This window comes from Phacochoerus africanus, chromosome 1 (genome assembly GCF_016906955.1).
Source record: "Phacochoerus africanus isolate WHEZ1 chromosome 1, ROS_Pafr_v1, whole genome shotgun sequence".
Lineage (NCBI taxonomy): Eukaryota > Metazoa > Chordata > Mammalia > Artiodactyla > Suidae > Phacochoerus > Phacochoerus africanus.
Window position 1 is genome coordinate 27,376,691 of NC_062544.1, and position 23,564 is coordinate 27,400,254.

Consider the following 23,564-nt stretch of genomic DNA (forward strand, 5'->3'; position numbering starts at 1 on the left):
CACGAAGGTAACTCCTATTTTATTTATTTTCAATTACACAAGGAACATCATGAATCTAAACTCTCACTCTGAGCCCTAGAACATGATCACTAACTTACATTTCCCTATTCGCTTCTCTTTTATCCTGTCTTCCTGCCTCCCTCCAGATAGAATCACCATCCTAAACTTTGTGTTTATAGCCTTGCTTTCAAAACATATGAAAGATACATATGCAGGCCTTAACAATGTGCTTTTTAGTTTTTCTGGTTTGGGAAAAAGTGTGTCCCAGACATCCCAGACTTGCTCTTTATAGAGTATGCAGCTAAAATTTAACCGTGTTCCTGCAAGTAACTGTAGCCGATTCATTTTAACGGATGTAAATCATCCTCGGTGTCTACACCACAACGGACTTACCCATTCTCCTGTTGATGGGCAGTTAGGTTCCTTCTAATGAGTTTCTGTTGGGTGTATCCCTGGCATGGGAATTATTAAGATAGGCAAAGTCAGTTTATAAGACAGAGCCAAAATGATTTCCAAAGTATGGTACCAATTCTTACTCTTCTGTTGCTGTTGACCCACCAATTTGCAAAATCTGGCATTGTCAAAGTTCTTAATTTTTGCCAGTTTAATGGTACACTTAATTTGCTTTGTCCTGTTACAAATGAGTGTAAACATTTCTTTTTTTTTTTTTTTTTTCTTTTTAGGGCTGCACCCACGGCACATGGAAGTTCCCAGGCTGGCAGTCAAATCGGTGCAGCAGCTGCCGGCCTACACCACAGCCACAGCAATGCAGGGTTCAAGCCGCATCTGTGACCTACACTACAGCTCAAGGCAAGGCTGGCTCCTTAACCCACTGAGAGAGGCCAGGGATTAAACCCGCGTCCTCATGGATACCAGTCAGGTTTGTTACCACTGAGCCACAACAGGAAGTCCATTTCTCCATATTTTTAATAGCCATATGTATTTCCTTTTCTCTGAAATACATTTTTCTCTCATGTTCATTTTTCTCATGATGTCTTATTGACTCACTCTTTACATTTTTGGTAAACTAATACTAGCTATGTATTTTGCAAAAACGTCTAGTTTATGGCCTGCCTTTTAACTTTTTTTTTTTAATTTACAGAAGCTTTTAATTTTAACATAGTCAACTTTATCCATCTTTTATGGTTATTTAATGTTTTTAAAAAACATCTCTATTTTTAAGAGAAAATTTTAAAGTTTTGCTTTGCCATTTAACTCAATCTATCTGGAATAATTTTTTGTATATGGTGTAAGGTAGGGAACTGATTTCAGTTCTTTCAAGTGGATAACTAATTTTCCAGATCCATTTATGGATAGGGCTCTCTTTCCCCACCAACCTGCCCTGTCATAACCACTAAATAGTGAAATTTCATCATCAGGATTTTTTTTTTGTCTTTTTGCCATTTTTTGGGCTGCTCCTGTGGCACATGGAGGTTCCCAGACTAGGGGTCGAATCGGAGCTGCTTCCGCTGGCCTACACCAGAGCCACTGCAACGCGGGATCCGAGCCATGTCTGCGACCTACACCACAGCTCATGGCAATGCCGGATTGTTAACCCACTGAGCGAGGCCAGGGATCGAACCCACAACCTCATGGTTCCTAGTCGGATGCATTAACCACTGAGCCACGACAAGAACTCCTCATCATCAGGATTTTCTGCACTGATGATCATGCTCTCTACTAAGAAAGACAGTTTTCCTTTCCTTTGTATGCCTTTTATTTCTTTTTAATTTTCTTTTTGGCCATGCCTATCACACATGGACATTCCTGGGCCAGGGGTTAAATTCATGCCATAGCAGTGACCTGAGCTGCGGCAATGACAATGCTGGATCCTTAACCCACTGCGCCACAAGGGAACTCCGTTATTTCTTTTTCTAACTAGAATTTCCAAAACAACGTTGAAGAGAAGGCTGAGACATCTATTTCCTTGCTCCAGATCTTATGGAAGAAACAAGTAGTTTTTTACAAATGTGTTGAACTAAGTTGGACTTATAGGTGTTTTTATGCCCTTGATCAGTTTGAGCAAGTTTTCTTCTACCTTGCCAGGTTTTTGTTTTCCATAAATGACGGTTAGTTTTGTCAACTGCCTTTTCTGCATTTCCTGAGATAACCTTATTTTCTCATTTTTAATTTACAGTTTTGTTTTTTAGACAAGTTTTACATTCATAGAAAAACTTAGGAGAAGGTATGGAAATTTCCCATTTACCCCCTATCCCCATATCTACACAGCCTCCCCATTGTCAATACCCACCATCAGAGTAGTTCATTTTTTACAATTGATGAACCTACCTGGACTCAAACAATTATAACACACAAAATAATTATATCATCATTTGTTTTGTTTTTCAAATTGGCCCAGTGTTGGACATGAGAAGCTCTTCAGTTTGGATGCTGTTGGTCTTTTAAGAGGCTTACGTATTTTTTACTTTGTGTCATCGAAAGATGTACCAGGATCATCTCCTCATTTTATGTTTCCTGTCCTGGTCCAGGATCAGTCACTTAGCTAAGGAACTCACGCAGGGTTTTGTTTTGTTTTGTTTTGTTTTTTTCCTTTTCTCCCAGCAGGATGTTTAGAAACCAAGATCTGACTGCTAGGTGTGCTCATTACTACTTGGGTGTTGCTGCATCTAGGCCCTCTAGTGGACAGGGCTACTAACTCACATATACATTCACATTATCTGTCTCTCTCTCTCATCTCTCATCTGTCTGTCATCTATCTACCTACCTACTTATCTATGGATGGCATCTATTCATCCATCCATCATTTAAAAATATGACTTGGGATACTGATAATTCAGATTGCAATCTAACATTGTTTTAGCATTTCCATTTTATTTATAGTTTCTTTCTCCAGTATTAAAAAGTTGATGCTTACCATCTAAAATATATTTGTGGGGAGTTCCCATCATGGTGCAGCGGAAACGAATCCAACTAGGAACCATAAGGTTATGGGTTCGATCTCTGACCTCAGGGGGGAAGGATACTTAACTCAGCGGGTTAAGGATCCAGCGTTGCCATGAGTTGTGGTGTAGGATGCAGATTCAGCTCAGATCTGGCATTGCTGTGGCTCTGGCATAAGCCGGCAGCTATAGCTTCTATGAGACCCCTAGCCTGGGAACCTCCATGTGCGGTGGGTGCAGCCCTAAAAAGACAAAAGAGAAAAAAATATGTATATATATATTTGTGTTTTCACACTCATTTGTATTTTCAAATCATTTGCCTAAAAAGCTTCAGAGCACTTGCGTATGACTTTTTAAATTTAACATTTCTATGCTTATTTTCCCCCTGTCACTTCACATTTTGTATACTTGTGTTTCTTTTTTTCATGGTTAATTATATTAGCTAGTGTTGTGTCTACTGTGTTATTTTTTAAACCAAGATTTTGATTAATTCATAAGGTCTTTGTTCTATTGTCTTCTTATGAATCCTGCCTTTATTGTTATTATTTGCTTCCTCTTGCTTTCTCTTGGTTTGCTTTGGTGCTATTGTTGTCCTAGTTTTTTGAGCTGGGAATTTAATATATTTTATTTTTCATATTTATTGATGAAAGTGTTAAAATAATGTTTTCCTCTGATCATCGCTTTAAATGTATCCTATAGATTCTGATATGGAGTGTCTTCACGGTCATTATTGTTTTTCTCACATCTGTAGTCTCAACTTTTATTTTCTCTTTACCTAGAAGTTGTTTCACACGAGGTTTGTAAACTTCAAGGCAGAATAGTACTGCAGTTTTATTTTGAGCAGAGTGTTGTTTGTACGACTTCTATTTTATGGAAGTTACTGATATGTTCTTTATGATCACTTTTTTTGTGAATATGCTATGGACACTTCAGAATTTTCCATTATCAGAATGTAGATTTCAACTAATGTCTCTATGGCGTGCCCTGTTAATTATGTTGTTTTAGACCTTTTATCTCTTTCTTCCCTCCCTTATCATCTATCTTGTACCCAGAGTCGTGTATCACTGTCTATTATTAATAGGTTTCTATAGGTATCTTCTTGCATCTTTTCTAGCTTTTTGCTTCATGGAGATGATTGCAGTGCTATTTGTGCATAAATATTAATGTGTTATACCATCATTGTAGATTGAAGTTTTTAATGTTAACGAGTGTCCTTCATTGTCATGTTTAATGCTTTAGGGTTTGAATTCGACTTTGTCTGATGTCATTATCAGCCTCTCTGTTTTTTCGTTTGTTTGTTTCTGATTGCCAGATATATTTCCATCCATCTTTTTTTGAGTCCCTTTGTTTTTTGTATGTCTCTTTTACACAGCATATTGTTTGGTTTGTTTTGTAAGTCACATTTAAAATATTTTCTTTTGAAAGGTGACTTAAGCTCATTCACAATTTTTGTAATAACTGTGATATATAATAACAATTTTATCTCAATTATATCATTATTTTGCAATAACATATATTCTGTTATATATGCTATGTTTATATGTCTCTCTCTCTTTTTTTTTTTTGCTTCTTAGGGCCACACCTGCGGCATATGGAGGTTTCCAGGCTAGGGGTCCAATCGGAGCTACAGCTTCCGGCCTACACCAAAGCCACAGCAACATCAGATCCGAGCCAGGTCTGCAAACTACACCACAGCTCATGGCAACACCGGATTCTTAACCCACTGAGAAAGGCCAGGGATCAAACCCATAACCTCATGGTTCCCAGTTGGATTCGTTTCCACCGTGCTATGACAGGAACTCCTATATTTGCTGTGTTTCTTAGAGGACATTCTTTATATGGTTTAAATCCACTTGAAAGTTTGAGATTTATTTTACGGCCAGCATATGGTTTATCTTGGGGGTTTTTTGTAATTGATTTGTAAAAGCTCTTTATATATTAAGGATAGAGATCCTTTATCAAATATGTTATAAATCCTCTCTGCTTTTAGTTGATGGAAAGAGTTGTTGTCTGAGGAGAACAGAGAGTCAAATGAAGAACTGCATATTAAAAAGGGTGAATATTTCTCTATTACTCATTAAACTACTTGAATGTGTTCCCTCTCTCTATCTGTAATTGTCTTTATTTTATTTATTTATTTTGTCTTTTTAGGGCCGCCCCTGAGGTATATGAAAGTTCCTAGGCTAGGGGTTGAATCAGAGCTGCAGCTGCCAGCCCATGCCTCAGCCACAGCAATGCCAGATCCTTCATTAAGTGCTCAGAAATGGTGATGACTGTTTTTTTAAAATTGAAGTATAGTTGATTGACAATGTTGTGTTAGTATCTGGTGTACAGCAAAGTGATTTGTTTATACACACACACACACACACACACACACATATGCTTTTTCTGATGATTATTACTGTTAGGAATTACCAGTGGGCTTCATTCAGTTGCAAAGTTTTCTCTGAAATGTAGTTTGAGAAAGTAAATAACAAAAGCCTATAAACATAAAATTAAGGTTCTTTGAAAAAAATAACTTCTAAGAGATATCCAAGGTTACAGCCATAATAACAGGTTGACAAGCTCTAGTCAGCAGTATTGACGATTTGCTCTTTGGAAAAATAAATAGTCCAGTAATGTGCTAGATACCACATTTTAAATAAATACTAAAAAACTCATGCAGAAAAACCTTATTGAGAATGGTCTTGGTTAGTGTCACAAAGCAAATGTGGAAATTGAAGAACCCAAAAAGAACTATGATCATTCCAGGAAGACAGCTTGCTTCTGAAATATGAACTAGCGCTTAGTGAAAGTAAAATGCATTTGTGTGAGTGATAAGTGAAAACTGCGTATCATACCCCATCCTGAAAACCTTTTCATGGCCCCCCTGTACTTTAGAAAAGCCTAGCTCTTGACCATGGCCCTTCAGATCCTGCCGGTGATGCCCCTGCCCCTTTTTCTGAACTCACGTCCTACAGCTCTTCTGCAAACACCTTCTCACACATCTGTTAGATTCCTTCTGGTCTCAGGGCCTTTGCACCTGCTGCCTGGGTTGCTCTTCCTCCAGATCTTTGCATAGTTATTCCTTCTTATCATTCCAGTCTCATCTTCAGTGTCACCGCTTCAAGGGACCTGTCAGCTTGCCCTAGTATCCATTTCAGACTCTCTTCCTGTCCCATTACTTTTTCATTTGTCACCATGTAAAATAATGCTGTGATGTCAGTATTTGTTTATTGTTTGTCTCTCTGTGAGGGAAGAGACCTTGTATGTCGTATTTACCCATGTCTCTAGCACCTAGAACAATGCCTGACCTACAGTTGGTGCTCAGGAAGTATTTGTTGACAGGTGCTACTTCTGGATGCTTTGACAGCCTCAGGTGAATTTTTGCCTGGGGGACTTGGCCATCAGACTGAGTCCTATTCTGATCAGAGTACACCCAGCTCATTGAAGATATGGAAATCAAATAACAATAATAGCAATGGTCAATGAATAGTTGTTTTTACTTCATCTTATCCTGGAAAGTATTTGTGATAGACTAGGGCTCATAGTAGAAAAATCATGAGTTACCTTTCAGGATCAGAAAAGGGACCATTCAACAAAAGAGGCCATTGTGGGAAAAAGTGAAAAGTACTTGAAACGTGAAGTCCGAAAAGCCCCTATAAATGGGTTCCTAGCTTCCTGGCTGCTAGAGAAAGAAAAAAAAGAAAAGAAAAGAAAAGAAAAGAAACACAAATATTTATAGAATCCACCATTGCTTCATTGACTTTTAGTCAAGAAACTCGAAACTGGAGTTCCCTTCATGGCTCAGTGGTTAACGAACCCGGCTAGGAACCATGAGGATGCAGGTTTGATCCCTAGCCTTAGTCAGTAGGTTAAGGATCCAGTGTTGCTGTGAGTTGTGGTGTAGGTCACAGATGCGGCTTGGATCTGGAGTTGCTGTGGCTGTGGTGTAGGCTGGCAGCAACAGCTCTGATTCGACCCCTACCCTGGGAACCTCCATATGCCATGAGTGTGGCCCTAAAAAGCAGTAAGAAAGAAAGAAAGAGAGAGAGAGAGAGAGAGAGAGAGAGAGAGAGAGAGAGAGAGAGAGAGAGAGAAAAGAAAAGAAAAGAAAAGAAAAGAAAAGAAAAGAAAAGAAAAGAAAGAGGGAAGGAAGGAAAGAAAAAAACTCTCTGGCACAGAGTTCTCATGAAAATGTGTCACCTGGGGCAGGTGACAAATCTACTGAGGAATAAAAGCAGATGATGCCTTTATTTATTTATTTATTGTCCTTTTTTAGGGCCGCACCCACAGCATATGGAGGTTCCCAGGCTAGGGCCCTAATTGGAAACGTTGCTGGCCTACGCCAGAGCCACAGCCAAGCCAGATCCAAGCTGCATCTTTGACCTACACCATAGCTCACAGCAACGTCGGGTCCTTAACCCACTGAATGAGGCCAGGGATGGAACCTGCAACCTCGTGGCTCCTAGTTGGATTGTTTCCGCTGAGCCACGACGGCAACTCCCAGATGATGGCTTTAAACCACACCCCTCAGTCCACTCAATGACTGGTTCCACTAGATGGTGTCTTGCAAAGCCCAGACACGTGGCTGGACAGCCAAGAGCATTGCTGCTGTGAAATGGTGGTTGTTGATTCCACTTCAAAGGAACGAGCTTCGTTACCTTGTGCTGGTCATTTTCCCCTTTCCGAGCCTTGGCTTCTCCGCTGAAATAGTTCTGAACAGCACCAGCACATAACGGGAGAACAAAAGAAAGATAATTATTATTCCCTTTATAGTTCAGCCCTTAGACTGTGATCAGAGGATGAGCAGCTGGAGACATATTCTTCCTGAAGTTTGTCCAAGAGATGGGCAAACTTTTGATGAATCCACGGGAGACCTGCCTTCTGTTGGCTAATTTACTGGAACGCTATTGGGGAATCGCAGCTGCAGGAAGACAAGGCTTGATTTCCCAGGACGAGGTGGCGAGGGAGGTCTCCCTTGGACGTGGAGAAGAAAGGGTAATTAGGTTCCACCTTCTTTTAGAGCGGATTGCTGCTGTGGGCCTGCCCACCCTTGGGTCTGAGAGACCTGACAGCTCCAAGGCCAAGTGCCATGTTCCCAGGTGGGAGGGTATCTTTAGCAAGTGCTCCTGGGGAGCTGTCACTCACATGCTGCCTGACCCCGCAAAAGATCCCAGAGGAAGAAATAGATTCCAGGCAGGGACAGTGCTGTGTCTGTCTGCCAATGCCCGGCTTCACCCAACCCAGGTTGGCAGAGAGCCGGAGCAGCCACTTAAGGTCGGTGTCTATCTCAGGGTTCAGGGCAGGTTCATCCTACCAGGTGGGGGCTCAATGTCTAGACCCAGCCTCGGTGAAGCCTTGGATTGATTACAGGGCAGTGGGGGACATGCAGAGAAACATAGATGGATCATGTGGTCACCATGCACCATCTCCATCGCTGCCATTCTTCTTTTTTTTTTCAGGGCTGCACCCTCGGCATATGGAGGTTCCCAGGCTAGGGGTTGAATCACAGCTACAGCTGCTGGTCTATGCCACAGCCACAGCAATGCAGGATCTGAGCCACATCTGCGACCTACACCACAGCTCATGGCAATGCCAGATCCTTAATCCACTGAGGGAGCCCAGGGATTGAACCCACATCCTCATGGTTCCTAGTCGGGTTCATCTCCACTGAGCCACAACGGAAACTCCCTGATGTTATTTCTTGTAACTCCCCCACAGCAAGCCAGGGAGTTGGTCTTGGCTCCAGATGAGAACACTATGATTCAGAGAAGCAAAGGGACTTGTTCAGAGTCACACAGCCAGCAAGCGGTGGAGCTGGGATTTGAACCCGACTGAGAGAGGCTAAAAACGTCTGCCCTCTTTTGAGGGGGGTGGAGAAGGGAAAGGAACAGGAGGTGGAGAAAGAAGAGCAGGGCAAGTTGACGGAAAAGGAACAGAATGAGAAGGAGCTGGAAGAGAGGAGAGGGTACAATGGGCAGAGGGGCCAGTGGAGGAGGAGACAGAAGACGAGGAGAGGAGGTGGAAGAAAAGCAGGGCAGGGTCGGGGACGAGTATGTCTTCCTTTCCTCCTACTGTTCTAACGAGTCACTACGAACTCACGGATTCAAACAAGACAACTGTATTCTCTTACAGGGATGGAGATGGAAGCCTGAAATGACACTTCCGGGGCTGAATGAAGGCGGTGGCAGGGCCGATCCCTTCTGGGGGGGGGTCCCAGGGAGCATCTGCTTCCCTGACGTTCCCAGCTTCCAGTGACGCCAGTATTCTTTGGCGTGTGGCTCCTCCCCGCAAAAGTCCTGATCCGTTTCCAGCCTCACACGACGACCTTCCTTCTCTGACTCCCCCTCTCCTGCCTCCTGCTGCCCTCTTATAAGGCACCTTGTGATCGTATCAGGCCCACCCAGGTAGCCTGGGCGGATCCACCTAGCTCTAGATGTTTAAGTTCATTGTATCTGCGAAGACTCTTTTGCCATTGAAGGTAATCTTCCCGGATTCTGGGAATTACAATGTGGCCCCGTTTACGGGCCATTAATCCACCTGCCACCAATATGAAGGAAGAAGAACAGATGGAGAGGAAGGGGAGCTCTCTTCGTGGCTCGGTGGTAATGAACCCAACTGGTGTCCATGAGGACTCGGGCTCAATCCCTGGTCCTGTTCAGTGGGTTAAGGATCCAGCATTGCCATGAGCTGTGGTGTAGGTCGTAGATGTGGCTTGGATCCTGCGTTGCTGTGGCTGTGGTGTAGGCCGGCAGCTGCAGCTCCAATTTGACCCTTAGCCTAGGAGCCTCCATAAGCCTCGGATGTGGCCCTAAAAAGCAGAAAAAAAAAAAAAAGATGGGAAGGAATAATACATAGGGGGCTGTGATGGTGGAGATGAAAGAAGAAGAGAGGCTGGAAGAGGTCCTTTTGCTCTTGGAGCCTTGGTTTCCTGCTCTTAAAACAAGCATGATGACAATCTCTTCTCCCCGGGGTTTTGGGGGTGCTACAGAATCGTGCCCTCTGGGCACTCAGCCCAGCTCCCACCATGGCCACGTTCTCTCCTCACCTCTCTGTCAGCCCACCTCCTGCCCTCCGGGGTCTTACCCTAGGGCTCCCAGGTTCTTGCTTCCCACTGGAAGTACCTCGGACCCTCATCACCCCAGCCCTACCCCAGCAGGGACCCTGGACTAATACATTGCAGCTTAAGCCTGCAGACGGCCTGCTGGCAGGGCGAAGGCGCCCTGCTCCTCCCCAGCCCAGCCCCACCCGTCACTTCCAATCACTCCAATACAAAACATCCCGCCAGATCCTTCTCAGCTGCCTTTCCCTGCTCTTGAACGCCAGCGCCTGGCCCTAAGCTCAGACCTGCAGGGGTGGGTGCCTGTGGACTTCAAGGGCGATGACGGCTCACCACCCCGTCTCCCTCCGTGGCCTTGGCGCTTTTGCAAAACGCCAACCTGTGCACTGTACCCTCTCCTGACCATAAGCATCCCCCAGTCCGTCTCCATCCGGGTCACCAGAGAAAGCCCCCCGTGAACATGAGCCACCAAGGATCCTTCAAGACATCGCTGTTTCCTTATGGGGAGGGGACTCACATTTCTTGAGTATCTCTGTGAACCGGGTCCTTTGTAGACATTAGCTCAGATAACCCTCATAACACCCCTGGGAAGTAGGAGGGCTGAGGCACAGAGCAGGCATGCCTCTCTCCGAGGGCGCACAGCATCCTTCTTCCTGGGTCTCACTCTATATCTAGCTACCCAACCACCAGCCCCAGTTATGCAGCACCTTCTGTGGCCGAATACTTTATGGTATAGTGGGTTGTGTCCCCCTATCCCCCCAAGAGAGGGCTAAACCCTGGTACGTGTGGGCATGACCTTATTTGGAAATAGTCTGCAGAGGTAATCAAGTTATGATGAAGTCATACTAGATGAGGGTGGTTCTAATTCCATGACTGGTGACCTTATAAGAAGAGGGAAATTTGGACACAGACACACGGAGGGAAGAAAGCCATGTGAAGGCTGAGGCAGCAACTGGTGTATTTATTGGCCAAGGAATGCCAAGGATTTTTGGCAACCACCAGAGGCTAGAGCGGGCAAGGAAGGACTCTTCCTGGGAGAATCTGGAGGGTGTGTGGCCTGCTGACATCTTGATTTTGGACTTCCGGCTTCTAGGATGTAACCGTTTCTATGGTTTTAAGCCACCAGTTTGTGGACGTTTGTTACAGCAGCTCTGTGAAACTAATACAGATGGTGTTTGATCCTTGCTCCAACCTTAGGACATAGGAACTCTGTTTCCATTTAGTAGAGGAGAAAATTGAAGCTTGGAAAGAAAAATGTGTTGCTGCGGGTCCCTTGACCAGTCAGGATAGAGCTGTCACTTAAACCCAGGCTCAGCTAACCCCCAAACCTGCACCTTCCGCTCAACCAGTCTTGGGGCTGCAAATCTGGATACGCACGCATCACCAGGGGCGCTGATTAAAATGGTCATGCCCGGACTCCATCCTGCAGATGGCAATGTGGTTGGCCTGGGCAGGGCCCCCCGCCTCCCCGCATCCATTTTAACAGCATCCCTGGAGGGTCTAAAGTAGCCCTGCTGGGAAAATGTCACTTCTCACTGTTCTCCCTCACCCAAAGAAGCATGTCTGCCTGTCGGGTCATTTGGTGATTTGTCACAGGAGGGAGGGGTGAGGACGAGGTGGGAGGGGGTCGGAGGTGGCAGTGGGGAATGGTCGGGGTGCAGAAAACACTCCCTCCACACCTGCCCAGGGAAACTCAGCCCTCCTGTCACCCATCTCGCAGGACCCCAGCTCCCTCAGCCCTACCCTGCCCCCACCCCAGGATTCCAAGCCTCCCAGCTTTGTCCCTCTGGGGCCTTCTAGAGTCCCTGCATTGCGGATCTGGAAGTTGTCCACGAGGCATCTCATTCAACCAGCCCACTCACGCCCGCCCACCACCCTGTTACAGTTGGGAGAAATGGGACCCTGAGAGGGAAGGGGCTGGTCCCAAAACACCTGACATCCCTGACAAAGCTTTGCTTTAACTCTGAGGCCCCCAACTCCCAGAACATACCACGCTAAGCCAGAAAGCAGCCACGGGCAGGCGTCAAGCCAACAAGGAGCAGACGACGGGCCTCCGGAGAGGTGGGCAGACAAGGTGAGGGACTGGAGGAGAGTCTCGCGTACACTGCCCTGTGCCAGCACTGTTTAAGCCCATTTTGCAGATACACAAACAAAGCCTCAGAAGTCAAAGAGGGCTAAAGTCACCTGCCCAGGCTCTGGGAGCTCAAAATTGGTGGAGCTGGGTTGTGAGTCCAATTCAGCTTGCCTCTCAAGCCCCGTGCCTCCTCCATCCTGCCCATCCACGGCTCCAGCCCTTCAGCCCTGTTCCCAGACCACACCCTCCCAAATATGAAACTAATTTGCAAACCAAGTGTTCGGTGCCATTGGCAAGAGGCACAGGCCTCGGAGCGATTAGTGCACAGCAAGTGCAGCTGAGCTCACAAAGAGGCATCCAGAGGGTGTTGGCAGCAGCCCCCCCTTCCCCAATATTTCAAGGGAGAGATTGAAGCCACATGTTTGGAGGCCATAAGCTGATGGCTGGAAAGACGTTCCATATAAACAGCATGAGGCAGAACCTGTCACTCGGCCTCACCTTTGGTCTCTGACCCAGGCTCCAGCCCCCAGAGCCAGCAATTGCCAACCTCCCCCGCCCTCCCCAAATGCTGGCTCCAGAGTGCCGAGGGTGGCTGAGCTCTGGCTGGGAAAGGGTTAAGCAGAAGGCAGCAGGTGCAAGGGCAGAGAAAAGACAGGTTCTCCCAGGCCTCGGGGTGGGTGGATGGGAGCCAGACAATGGGGGGAGTGGGGGGGGTTGGAGGCCGTTCTCCAAGTGGCCTTGATCCCCTCCTGCCGCCTGTGGAGTCTGGGGTCAGGCTCCCACTTGGCCCTTTATCCGCAGCAAGCTGGGCTCCCTCTGGGGGCCTCAGCACCTCCTTCAGAGACAGAGCAGCTCGGGCCCCAAGCTCTTCAGGTCCTAGAGACCCAGCCAGCTTCCCCTGGCAGGGGCTGAGCGAGGAAAACAGGCCCCTCGGAGACCCAGGTGGGGCGGGGAGGAGGGGGAGGGGGGGACCCCTGGGCCACACGGGGGGCTGAGGGCTCAGGGTTACCAGAGCCAAGGCAACACACGTGTGTTTCGAATTTTCTTTCAAGTCTCCTCAGTGCCTGCCTGCTCGCATCCCTCCCCCAGCCTCCCTGTTCTGGGCTGTAATCAGTTTGGATGGAGAACAGCAGACACACTTGGGGGCAGGGGGCAGGGGGCGGGGGTGGGGAACAGTTGGGGCTGGGAATCATTTGGGGGTTTTGTTACCTGCCAGCAGCTTGCAGGCCCCTCTGAGGGGGAGGGACGTGGAGGTGCTGAGGCTGGCGGTGCCCCAGTGGGCAGAAGCACTAGTCAGGGGCTTGGAGGAGGGGCAGGAGGGGCAGCCCTGGAGTTCCAGCTGCACCCAGGGCCCACCCTCTGCCTCTGGCCCCGTGTGACCTTGGCTGTATTATTTGACCTCTCTGAGCCTCAGTGGCCTGTCCTGGCTGTGAAGATTAAATCGAATAAGCCTATGGAGGGCTTGGCACAGGGAGGCGGTCTGCAGGCATGGACTCCTCTGGGGGAGTAGGGAAGGCAGATGAAACAAGGTCCCTTTGCCCGGAGCCTGCGAGGCCACAAAGCCAGCCCTTGGACTGCTGAGGCCATCAGCTCAGTGTAACTCACGCCTGAATAGCCAGTCGTGCTTTCTGCAGCCGCTGACTGTCGCCTGTGTCTGTGGGTATCACTGGGAGGGCAGGAGGTGTCTGCGTCAGCCTCCCCCCTTCCCCATAAAACTGCTTCCCTCCCCAGGAGGCAGAGTCCCCGCCTGGACCTCTCCTGCCCTGACCATTGGCCACTGCTGTCCCCAACACCCCTTACTCAGCATCTGCTCAGACACATCTGTGCTGCTCGCGCCCCCGTCAGGGACACCCCCATTTGGGGTGTGAGGGGCTGAATTGTACTTTCTGTCCCCTCAGTGTTGGGACATCCCTCTGGATGGGGCGGGCCCATCCCCCAGGTTCCAGGTCACTCATTCTGGACCTTTTTAAGGTCCCAAAGTCCCCTGAGAATCAGATGAGAACACTGCTCTTTGCTTCTGGGAAAACACAACCCCCACCCCCACCAAACTCTTCCCACCGCCGTGTCAGAGGCTCACAGATGCCCCCAGAGCTACTAAGTCAAGAAGACGCCTGCTCGAGAACTTGAATCCCATTCTTACCAGAGAGAGCCGGTCCTGGGATTAAGCACCCCTGCTCAGAGCCCTGCTGCAAGGGCAACAGAGGACCTTGGCGTCAGATGATCAGACCCCAGCCAAGGGGGCTCAGGCATTCTGCTGGGCGATCCCGAAGAGGGGCCAAGACTCACCCATCCTGCCCCGTGGCTGCCCTCCAGTCTGAAGACTCTCCCCTCTCCAGACCTCGGAGACATGGCTTCCCACGTCAGGGCCGGAGGATACAGGGAGCTATGCCAGCATCATCCACCCTCGTCTTACAAATGGGGAAACAGAGGCTTGGAGAGGCTCCCTGTGTCAGCCGAGGTCACAGGACCTCGGCCAGCTCACACTCGGGTCTTGGCGTCTGAAGCCCCAAGGGCACCGTGGGCTTGGAGCAGGGGATGCGGCCGATGGCGAGGCAGCCAACCCATGGGGGCAGGGGGCAGCCCCCTCCCCACTCCCGCCCCTCAGCTTTTGTTAGCAAGGGATGCAAAGTGGCAACTCGGAAAGCAGAGGTTTCCGGCTTTTGCCAGATTGTAGCTGGGAGAACAGATGGCCAATTCATCCCACCAAACTTGGCACCTCGAACAAAAGAAACAATATGTGTTTGGCTCCCTAATCTTTTCCTCAGGTTCCCAGGCAGGTGACTGGAAAGTCTGATGACAAGAAAGAGTCGACTCACTTCTCTTAGGACACAAACCACAAACCAGGCCCGGCCATTGTTCCACCCGCCCCCTCCACCCATCCCACTCTTCCCCACCGCTCCCCCTTCCTCCAGGGGCTGTCCGGGCCCTCTCAGCAGCAGTTCAGAGTCCCCCACCTGCAGAGCGAGGGTGGGACTGGGGGGGCGAGGACATGGGGGTGTCTGTTCTCTAAGCTTCATACCCTTTCTCCCTTCTCCCTCACAGCAGCCTGATTACGCTCCTATTTTGCAGATGAGAAAACTGAGGCTTGGGGGGGTTAATGGACAGCCCGCATGGTCTGGAAGTGGTAGAGCCAAGCCTGATAAGAGCAACGGATCTGTGTTGAGTTTCTTCTGCGGCCCAGCCACTGCCCTGATTTCAAAATATTAGGTGGGGCGTTCCCGTTGTGGCTCAGCAGTTAATGAACCCAACGAGCATCCATGAGGACCCAGGTTCGATCCCTGGCCTTGCTCAGTGGGTTAAGGATCCGGTGTTGCCGTGAGCGGTGGTGTAGGTCACAGATGCTGCTCAGATCCTGCATTGATGTGGCTCTGGCATCAGCCGGTGGCTACAGCTCCGATTGGACCCCTAGTCTGGGAGCCTCCATATGCGGCAAATGTGGCCCAAAAAAACAAAACAAACAAAAAACCCCAAAGCCAAAAACAACCCAAAATGTCAGGTAGCATGGCCTGGGGTCTGGTGAGCTGGGCGTGGAAACACTCCGGTGGGGAAGTCTGAAGTTGGGGCCCAGGTCTCCCACAGAGTTGTGAGGCTGGGGAGCTCAGGGACTCCATGGGGATGTGCCCTGACAGCTCTGGGTGACCGCGCACCTACTGTGTGTCTGCACTGGGTTGGGACTTCCCATGAGCTTCCCCTCATGGGCTCTGTTTGGTGTGAACCATGGCCCTGGTTTTACAGACGAAAAATCTGGAGCAAGGAGAAGCGATTTGCCAGAGCCTTACAAGCAGTTACGGGCCGGCGCTGGGACTCTTTCCACTGCCTCAGCGGTTTCTCTTCGCCCTCCACCCCCACCCCCCACCCCTGCCCCAGGGAGGGTGTTAATGAGGCTGTGCTGGGCGCGGTAGGGGCAAGGCGCTCCGTCCACAGGTGCCAGCAGGTCTTCCCGTGGTGGCCAGACCTGGGCCTGGCGCCACTCGGCCCCCGCCTGTCTGCTCTCCCCCACCTGGGGTGGTGGCTAACACCCCTCTGGGGTGGGGTGGGGGGGCCCTGCTTGTGTCTGGGCCCTGCCCAGACCCCACCCTGGAGACCCAGAGTCTGTCTCCCGAGGATGGCTGTCGTTCCATTCTGGAACTGGTAGGCAGGGCGCAGGGAGTCCCAGGGCCGGCTTGGAGGACCGGGGAGCCCAGGGAGGTGGGAGGTGATGAAGTCTGACCTCCAAGGCCTTGGAGACCTGGTCTCCTTTTGTCTTTGTGTGTGTGTGTGTGTGTGTGTGTTTTAGGTCCGTACCCGTGGCATATAGAAGTTCCCAGGCCAGGGGCTGAACTGGAGCTGCAGCTGCTGGCCTACGCCAGAGCCACAGCAACGCCAGATCCCAGCCATGTCTGCGACCTGCACCCCAGCTCCCGGTGATGCCAGATCCTTAACCTGCTGAGCAAGGCCAAGGATCGAATCCGAACGCTCATGGTTCCTAGTCGGGTTCGTTACTGCTGAGCCTCAGCGGGGACTCCTCCTCTTGTCTTTTGCTCTCTCTGTACCGTCCAGTTGGATCCTTGACCCTTTCCACTCTTCCTCTGAGTGACTCAGGGGTCAAAGAGTTTGTGGCCTGATAGGAAAAGCCAGGATGGAAAGCCAGGAGGCTGAGTCTGGGCCCTGACGCTGCTGGGGGCTCTGGGATGTCCTTTCCCCTCTCTTGGTCAAGCTGCTGGACACACCGGCTGCACACGCTTCAAAGCCCTGCAGGCCCCTCAGGCCCCCACGTCCAGGCCATCCCAGAGCAGTGAGGCGCTCAGAAGACACTGTCTGTTTTCTCCCTCCAGGGAGCACCTGAAGAGCAGCTTCTGGTCCTCAGCAGAAAGAGATTGAAAGAGGGAAATTTAAAAAGCCTCGAAAGCGCCTCTCGCCGACAAGCTCAAGCCCTGTTAGCTTGGCTTCCATGCCCGCCCTACCTCTCTGTCCTCTCTTGACTCGGTAGCCACTTCTCACCCCCCCAGCCAGCCCCTTCCCATACGGTCCTCCGCTTCAATCTTCTGCTCAGGAAAGCCTGCTTCAAAATGCATGGTCAGGGGAGGATCCAAACAGGAGGGTTGTCACTGAGCTCCTACAAAATGTATCATCACCTCCACCACTGCTACCTTTATTACTATCACCATACTTCTACCATCATCACCTTCATTTCCATCACGGCTCTCATTATCACTGCGGCCACCACCTCCATCGCCACCCCACCCCATCATCACTGCCATCGTCATCCTCCCATCATTCTATGTTCCCTTTGCTCCTCTAACAAATGACCACAGATTTGACATACGGAACCTCTCACTCAAGCTCCTATTACAAAATACCCACAGGCTTAAAAATAGCAGAAATTTATTTCTCACAGTTCTGAAGGCTCTGAGGTCCAGGATGATGGTGCTGGAAGATGCGCTTTGTCTCAAGGTCTTCCTGGCTCATAAATGACCATCTTCTTCCTGTGTCCTCACTTGGCAAAGGGAACAAGGGAACTCTGTGGGGGGAGGGGGGCGTCTCTTATAAGAGCGCTAATCCCATTCGCGTGGGCTGCACCCTCATGTTGTCAGCACCTCCCAAAGGCCCCCATCTTCTAATGCCATCACACTGGGCGTCAGGATTTCACCATAGGCATCTGCAGCCAGAGAGAGAGACACAAACACTTAGACCCTAGCAATAGGTGATGTAACACAAAATATTTTATCTTACAGTTCAGGAGGTCAGAAATTTGACATGTAGGAGTTCCCGTCGTGGCTCGGTGGTTAATGAACCTGACTAGTATACATGAGGACGTGGGTTTGATCCCTGACCTCGCTCAGTGGGTTAAGGATCCCGTGTTGCTGTGCGGATCCATATGCCACCGGTGCAGCCCTTAAAAAAAAAAAAAAAAAAAAAAAAGATGCTTGTGATGACACTGGGCCCCCCCAGGTCCTCTAGGCTCACCTCCCTATCTCAAGATGTGCTAACTAGCAATCCTCATTAACCCTCGCCATACACTGGCACATATTCACAGCTTCCAGAGATTAGGCCATGGGCATCTTTAGGGGCCCATTTTTCTGCTGATTGCAATCGACATCTCGACCTCCAAAACTATCGCCAATATCCCACCCGCTTCCACCACCACCACCACCACCATTTTCAGCAGCATCACCATCCCCACCATTATTTTCAGCAGCACCCCTGCTACTAGCACCAGCACCTCACCTCTACCTTTTAAATCCTGGCTCAAATGTCAGACCACTCTACCTCTGTCTTTTGCCTTTTTTTCTTTTTTAAGGGCTGCACCCACGGCATATGGAGGTTCCCAGGCTAAGGGTCGAATCAGAGCTGTAGCTGCTGGCCTACATCACAGCCACAGCAACACCAGATCCGAGCCACGTCTGCCACCTATACCACAGCTCATGGCAACACAGGATCCTTAACCCACTGAGCAAGGCCAGGGATTGAACCCATAACCTCATGGTTCCTAGTCGGATCCGTTTCCTTTGCACCACGACGGGAACTCCAGACCACTCTATCTAAAGAAAGGCTTCCTTCCGACCCTCTCCCCCACCTTCCACACACAGACACAGACACAGACACTGGAAGGTAACTCCTTGAGGGCAGGGACTTGGTCTTATTTGTTCATTGCTGCATTTAACACCTGGCACTGAGGAGGCATTCAATACATGTCCACTGAATGAATACATGAGTAGATGAACAAAGAAATGGTTATGAGCCTATCATAGGGGATTCGACCTGGTCCCAAATGCCAGGGAAGGTGTCTCTAAATGGGTGACATCAGGGCTGAGATTTGGGGGAAGGGCAGGGGTTCACGAAGTGGTTGAAAAACACAGGAGCAGGAGTTCCCATCGTGGCTGAGTGGTTAATGAACCTGACTAGCATCCATGAGGATGCAGGTTCCATCCCTGGCCTTGCTCAGTGTGTTAAGGATCCAGTGTTGCCATGAGCTGTGGTGTCGGCCGCAGACGTGGCTCGGATCTGGCGTTGCCGTGGCTCTGGCATAGCCAGCAGCTACAGCTCTGATTAGACCCCTGGCCTGGAAACCTCCCTATGCTGAGGATGTGGCCCTAAAAAGACAAAAGGCAGAAGAAAAAAAAAAGGTGTATTATCAAGCAAGTTCCCATTATGGGAAAATAGAGCTTAATCATGCCAGGGAGCTCTGGGATCCAGTGAAGAATTCTCACCCCAGAGTCATGAGGAAACTGGGCGACATCAGTGATGCTTAGTCACTGGTTGGAGGCTGCTTTTGAGGGCCGCTAATCCCCATCACCTCCAGCCGTCCACACATAGGGACAGGAAAGGCTCAGTGGCAAGAAAAAGCCCTCAGGCAGAAAGGTTTAGGTCCTGAAAGTTGGAGGTGTGCCCTGAGATGGTAAGGACGGGCTGATGAGGGGAGAGAACTGAGAGCATCTGCTGCTGGCAGGAAGTGGTGAAATGAGAGTTCAAATCCAGGTCTTTGAGATTTCAGAGTCCACGAATGGATACGCACATGGATGGATAAATAGATCGACACAGATGGACAGAGATGTGACCAGATGAACAGGCAACTGGATGTCTCGGTGGGTGAGCAATGGCTGGCCGGCTGGAGGTCGAGGTGGGTGAGTGGATGGGCAGATACGTAATGGATGGATGAATAGATGAGGAACGCACGGTGCATGGAGAGATGGCTCGATGATGGAAATTGCCGTGTATGGGCAAATCGGTAGATTGTTTAAAAATAGTGTCTGTGACTAAATGGATAGATAGAAACATGAGCTGAGGGGGATTGGGGGATATACGTAGGAGGATGAGCAGATGACGGGGAGGCTGGATGACCAGGTTCGGGAAAAGAGAGGGACTATGACTTAGGAAAGTCTCAACCGTGGCCTTGGATGAAGTGAACTCAGCTAATAGCACCTCGTGAATCTGCACCCCCCCACCCCCACTGCTCCAGGAGGTTCCCAGTCTCAGAGGCTTCCCAGCTGTGGTCTCATATTGATGACCAAGCACAACCAGGGAAGACATGCAGAAGCAGGGCCGATCCAGTGTGGCCGTGGCAGAGGGTGTGGGCTGGGGGAAGCCCGTGAGATGAAACTGGAGGAGCAGGATGGAGCCCAGTGGGTCTTGCACCTAGAACAGCGCTGCCCAGCCCAGAGCTGGCTGGGAGCCTGTCCAGGGGAGAACGTCAGAGGGTTGACTCTGGCCACCCTGCCCTGTGGGTGGGGGCTGGACATATTTGCTCCCGCCCCCACCCAAGCAAGGCAATGTTGCAGAAAGAGAAGGCAGCTCTTCCAGTAGGAGCAGCGCTGGCTCAGAAAGGCTGGGAAAGGAGGCTGATAGCAGGACAGGGAGTCCCTTCATCTTGGCAGAGCCGAGCGGAGCCCGGGGACACCAGCTCCAGCCCAAGCACAGCTGATGGGCCCAGCTCTGCCAAGTTTCACCGCCTGGAGCACATTTTTTTTTATGACTGAAGAATAATGAGAGGCAGGCATCCCAGCCCTGGCCTTTCCCTGGTGCACGCGCACACGTGTGTGCGCATATGGTTTGCATGAGTGACCGTGGATGCCGTAGGTGGGTGTCTGTGTGGGTTTGTGTGTCTGTCAGGGTTGAAGGTACATGCTGGAACATTTGGCATGTGTGAGTCTGAGTGAGTGAGCACACTTGTGTGTATGTGCGGCCGTGTTTGAACGTGGGTAGATATGCTTATGTGTATGTGAGCACATTTGTGTGCATGCTAGTATTTGTGTGAATGCTTGCACAGGGCTGAGCCTGTTGGCATTTGCATGAGCCTGTGTGGCTGGAAAGATATGCACATCTGTGTATGTGGGCCTATACTTGCTGTTTGCATATGTGAGCGTGTGTGTGCGCATGTGCACGCATGCACACACATGTGTACGTGCATGCAGGTGGCACTGAGTACCCATCAGGGAATGGATTTCCTGGCATAAGGAGTGCCCCTTCTTTGGCGGCAGCCCTCTTTCTTGCTGTCCCCTCCTCCACCTTATCCCTCTAATGCAAACTTCAGAAGCTAACCATTAATGTTCACAAACATTCTAGGTTATTTCAGGCCTCCGTGACTTTGCAGATGCTGCCCGCAATGCCCTCTTCCTCCTTTCTGCCCATCTTCCAGGTCCAGGCTCATACCTTCTGTACCATCTGCCTGGTCACCCCAGACGCCATCCTCCTCCAGGCCCCCTGTGGCCCCTCGGACAGCCCTCCCTTATGGCCAGGAGGTGTTTTCTGCTCCTCTTCTAGACTAGAAGTTTCCCGGGGGTGGGGTTTGTGTCGGATTCCTTTAGATCCGGAATAGGGTCTGGTCTGGAATGGGTGGATGGATGGACAGATGTCTGAATGGCTAGATGGACAGAGGGCTGGATTGATGGGCAGGCAGGGGGACGGAGAGATGGGTGGGTGGTAGGTGAAGAGGTGGGTGGATGGATGGATGAGTCATGACTAAATCCGGCTCTGCGGCTCTAGACTCCTGGATTTGAAGAGAGCCTGGATTTGAAGGCTGGCAGAATCCTGGATTTGAACCCTGGATTCGAAAGCTGGATTTGAAGGCTGGCTGAATCCTGGATTTGAATTCTGGATTTCAAGGCTGGCAGCTCCTGCTCGGCTTTCCCTGCCTCGGTGCAGAAGCGGTGGTCTCTGCTTGCAGAGGAAGGCTGCAGCCTCGGAGCTGGCCTGCTTTCTCTCAGGAGGGCTGGCTCCAGACTGGCCACCTACCTTACGAGGGAGCAGATTAGGCCTGAAGAGGCATTGCTGAGTGGCTTAAGTTCGCCCCTGTTTGTGCTCAGGGCTTTCAAAGGCTGGGGAGACTGCAGAGGAGGGGTCTGACTTCAGGCCCCACTGCTAAGTGGGCAGGGATTGTGTGCCCTTCAGGCCTTGACGGCAGGCGGCTTAAGGCCGGGCCCTAGGAGTTTTCAGACAGGAAAATGGTGTTTTGTCTTGTTAATGCATTCACATGGCTTTGAACTGGAGAGTAGTCAGGTGTCCCCAGACGGCTGCTTTTGAGCTGGTCCAGGGAGGGGGCAGGGCCTGGCCAGGCCCCGGATTACAGAGGCCTTCCCGGGGGAAGGGGGCCTTTGATGGGGCCGGGTCTGTTGTCCGGAGTCTGCTTTGCTGGTGGCTGGAGCCCCTAATGAGGGGAAGGGCTGTTTTGAGGCATTGCCCTGGTTCCCCTTGGGCAGCAGGCGGAGGCCTCCTTTGATGTTGGAGTCCTTAAGCCAAGTGGGGACTAATTGCCACAAGGTACAGAATGTTCTGGTAGCTTGGGGGGTCTGCAGCTTACTCACAAGGCCACAGCCACCCTGGTGTGCAGAGGGGGGGACAGCAGCCACTCTCCTGATGTGAGACAACTCAGGAGGGTTTGGGGCTGGTTTTGTTTGGTTTTGTTTTTCTTTCATGCATACAGACCCAGCATAGAACGGGAAACACACTGTCTACGAGACACACACACACACACACACTCCTTACTCTACGGCAACTCTGTAAACAGTATTATGTTTGAAAGCATGATTTTTTAAATCAAAAAGTCACAGCGGTAGGTGTGATAACGGCAAAGAGGAAAAGAAAGCAGTTTTCTGGTAGGCTGGTGGCAGATGGATTCAGATCTCAGCCCCAGTGTAGCCACTTATTAGCTGGGGCAGGTCTCAGCAGCTGGCTGGACCCTAGCATCCTCCTCCGCCTGACACCAGTAGGTGCTCATGTGCATCTGGTCTTTCAACAGTTAAGGTGACTGCATTCTTTTTTTTTTTGGTTTAATTTTTAATTTTTGTTTTTAGAGCCGCACCTGTGGCACACGGACGTGCTCAGGCTAGGGGTGGAATCGGAGCTGCCGCTGCCAGCCTACAGCAGTCACAGCAATGCAGGATCCAAGCCACATCTGCGACCTCCACCACAGCTTATGGCCACACCAGATCCTTAACCCACTGAGCGAGGCCAGGGATCAAACCCACATCCCTGTGGATACTAGTTGGGGTCATAACCCGCTGAGTTACAACGGGAACTCCCAAGGCGACTACCTTCTTGAGATAATTCACTAAAATTAAACGTCTGTTTCCTGCAGGCGTGGGGGCAGGCGGAGAGCCTGCTGGGTGGCCGTCAGTTCCATCTCGCTCATCTGATTGGAGAACAGGGAGAGGACGTTTCCTTTGATGTTTAGTATTTGTGCCCGTGGAGCTTCCATCTCAAAGGAAGATGACCGTCTTGTTCCTGTGTGATGCTCGAACACACCCAACTCTCACCTCGCCCTCTCAGGGAAATCTGGAGTGAGCGTGGTTTTCTGCTGTACCAGGCACAGGGGCCAGGTGATCTGACTATATGGTCTCTAACCCTCACAGCGATACTTTCAGAGGTGGGTCAGCCTCTTGGCCAGATGAGGAACCCAAGGCTCACAGAGACCAGTGCCTGGCCTGAGACCCTCCTCTGGGGAAACGGGAGAACAACGTTCTGATCAGCCTGGCTCCCACACCCAGACCCTCTCCAGACGGCCCCACCTGAGTGATCAAGCTGCTCTGAGCTTCATTTTCCCCGTCCGGTTAATCGAAAGAGTAAGAGTCAA